At 37.4% G+C, this 3669-nt stretch overlaps 1 pseudogene; it reads right to left on the reverse strand.

The window, feature by feature from the left end:
- Nucleotides 1-247: 247 nt before the first annotated feature.
- On the reverse strand, nt 248-2208 carry LOC143680406 (actin-related protein 2/3 complex subunit 2 pseudogene; annotated as a pseudogene).
- Nucleotides 2209-3669: the final 1461 nt, after the last annotated feature.

The following is a 3669-nucleotide window of genomic DNA, read 5'->3' on the forward strand; positions in this document are numbered from 1 at the left end:
AAATATATAACCTAGATTAAATAAGTATAAATTAATAGCAATAGATTGAAAAACAAGTAATAACATAAAGAGATAAACACTAGATTCACCATTATTATACATTTCCATACCTTATGTGAGTGTTGCAAAATATCTCAATAACAACTTATATCTATATTTAAATTTTCATCTATATCTGTGTCTATATCTATACCTGCATTTTAATATCCAATAAGCAATCATTCAATGAATATATCCTTTTTTTTTTTTTAAGATAGAAAGATTTTCTTTATTAATGACCCCAACCGTATTTCTTTAGATACAGGAGTTTTGAACTCAAATACTTGGGAGAAAACAAGTTAAGATTGCATTATCCTGCAACTCATTACCAGTAACATATTGCAAAGCAAAAGAGCTTGGGAAAGAGGGTGGAAGGGAAGGGAGCGAGGGAGGGAAGAAAAAAGAATTAAGTTGATCAAGTGGAATTATTCTTTGTATTTTTTTTTAATTCTTGGGAACTATGAAGTCCTTGCAAGCACAGCTCGTTTCTGCAGATTATTTTCCAAATGTGTACAAAATGAAACCAAAACGGAGAATTCCTTAAGAACCTGAAGAGGTGCAACATTAAAAGCTACGATTATCCAGTAGCAAGTGTTCCAGCCTTCAGCTGCCAGCTACTTCTTTCTTCTGTGCCCAACAGTTAGCGGGATGAAAACGTCTTCCCCGTGATTGTTTTCATTTCTTTTTTTTTTTTTTCTCAGCATCTGGACGTGCACGGTTCAGCACCTTAAGGAAGTCAGATGTTTTTGCCCGCATACGTGTGTGAATATAGGCCTTAGAGCACATGATGTGATAGTGCAGGTAGTCTCGAAACGTGTGAATCAGGTTGATGGTGTTGTCTCGGGCACTGGCATTGGTATGGCGAGGGAACAGCACAAAAGTAATATAGCCAATGTTGTCACCCACAGCGGCATCTGTGTCTTTCAGCTCCAGAGGTGGTTCCCTGTGGCTGAACAGGACCTGTGGGGCTGTGTGGCTGGCTCTGCGTCCTTCTTTGAACTCCGGCATAAATACCTTTCCAATGACCACATCGTCGTCATCTTTAAACACTGTGCTGAGGACTACTGTGACTCTGTCCTTTTTGGACTCAACATACATGGTCTCATCATCCCTATAATGGATAACTGCCCTGTTCTCTCCTTCCTTGCCCTCTTCTTGGAACTGGAAGTATTTCTCAAAGACAGAGGCAAAACAATTTCGTTTCAACATGCCAGCCTGATGCACAATTGAATCCTTGGATGCAGGGAGATTTTCAAGGTCATATAGCAAAGAGACATTGTATCCTGATTCCGGATTTACCAAGAAACTCCCGTACACCCTCTTTAATAACTCGTCAGCACCATGTGCCTGAAGTTCCTTATAGAATTTCAAAGAAATACTGACCATCACTTTTGTTTTGTCTCCATTAGGATTTGAAATATGATAGAGGACCCCATCAAAATCTGCAAATGTTACTTCTACTGCTTCTGGTTTGTTTCCGGCGGCGGCGTTCTCGAACTTGAGCGCAAGCGTCTCCTCGATGATGCGGTTGTTCACCTCCAGCAGGATCAAGGCGGCGGCTGGCCCCCCGAAGCCTGAACCCGCCTGCCGAGCCGCCGCCGCCGCCTCACTGACAAGCCCGATCCCCGCCCAGCCCCCGGCTCTAGCCGGCCCTGAATATATCCTTTTAATCTTGAAAAGGCAGAGTCTTTATTCATCGAAGACATTTTGAAGTGTGAAGGTCATTTACTTTGCAGAATATCCATCAATATAGAATGGTGAATGGAAAGAAAAAGAAGTAAAAAGGAGATAAGAGGTGAGAGCTAGATTGAGGGGCTGCCTGAAAAGAGCAGTGAGCTTCAGTTAAAAGTCTACCAGCCTCAGGGTCATCCACAAAATAAGAACTGAGAATAAACTCTTTTGAAAACACTAATCTCCTGCCATCTGATTTTGTGAAAGACCCTTTGTTCCACTTTATTAATGCTGATGGAATGAAATATACAGGAAATGGGCTGGCATTTATAAAGAGGATTTATTAAGTTACAAGTTTACAGTACTAAGGCCACAAAAATGTCCAAACTAAGGCATCCAGAGATAGATAACCTTGACCCTGAAGAAAAACCAAACGGTGTCTAGGATTTCTCTGTCCACTAGGAAGTCGTGTGGCTGGTGTCTGAGGTCCTTGCTCATGGTTCATTGCATTGTGCTTCTGATTTCAGTGGATTCCTCTCCAAGCTTCTGGAGGCTCTCTCTTAGATTCTCAGTATTGGCTTTCTCCAAGTTCTGAGTTGCTTAGCATCTCAGGGAAGGCCCCTGGCAATGTTTGTTAGGATCTGGTTTCTAATGACTTTCCAAGCAGCTGTGTCAGCACTCCCAACATCTCCAAATGTTTGTGTCTGGTCTTCCTCCCAAAGTGTTTCCTTGTGTTGGCTCTTTTGAGGTTTCTAGTAAACTAAGGTCCACATTGCATGTGTGGAGTCACAACCCCATGGAAATAATCTAATCAAAAGCCCACAGTCACAACTGAGTGGATTACATCTCCAGAGAAACAACCTAACCAAAGTTTCCACTCTAAACAATAGGTCTGCCCCTGCAACATTGAATCATGATTAGAGGAACATGGCTCCTCTTCTGTACATTAGAGTCTCAAACCAGTAGTCACCTCTTGGCCATATTCAACAAAACCAAGAGCAGAAAGCTCTTTGTTGCAGTCCAATTTTTTTAGACTCCAGTTAACAAAAAAGACTTGAGAAAGACAAAAGGTAGCTTTGAAGGGGTAAGCAAAAATGTCTACACACCAGATATTTATTCCTTTTTCTATATCCTAATTGAAATGTTTTTCTGTTTCTGAACACATGCATTCACATGTTTTATAGTTTTACAGAAATGTCAGCCATTTTCTTCTTTTATTCTCTATTCTCCATAATAATAAACTTGCTATATCTTAAATTTTGCCCATATGTGTAAGTGTGTGTATGTATATGAAATTTCATTTAATTCTCTGTGCAATATTCATGTTTTTCAGGTCTATTTATGTTTTCATCTTCTATCTTATATCTTCATTTTTTAGTGTTTTGTTTAATCAATAAACTGCTTCAATATATTCAAGTTCCATATATATATTTTTTAAATCTGTGTGGCCAATTATCATCTACACATTTGATTTTTGTTAAAACATTTTTAACAAAGTGTTTTCACATTTTTCACTTGTTAAATGAATTTTTAAGTATGTGGCACAAAGTCTTATTTCAAAGTATAGCAATTTTATTATATATCTATTATATAGACTTCTGGCATATTGAGAAATCTGTTACTGCATTTGTTCATCTACAGTTCTAAAAATATATTGGGAATACATAAAATAGTTAATGTGAAATTTCTTATTGATTTATAAAAATAGGAAAATAAAATCATTCAATAAATCAGAAAGGTAAAATCACAATTTAGCAAAATCTTAGGTAATTGTGATAAATAAGTGTAAATCAAAATATTGAGATAAATATAATATTTTATTAAATTTTGAAAATGATCACAATTTCATTATTTAGACAAAGTTGACAAAAATGTTAACTCTGAAGGATTTCATAGTACTTATGTAAAGTTTTCAATGTATTTTTCAACATATCTGTCTAATTCAAATGCTGTTTTATT

This window comes from Tamandua tetradactyla, chromosome 4 (assembly GCF_023851605.1).
Source record: "Tamandua tetradactyla isolate mTamTet1 chromosome 4, mTamTet1.pri, whole genome shotgun sequence".
Classification (NCBI taxonomy): domain Eukaryota; kingdom Metazoa; phylum Chordata; class Mammalia; order Pilosa; family Myrmecophagidae; genus Tamandua; species Tamandua tetradactyla.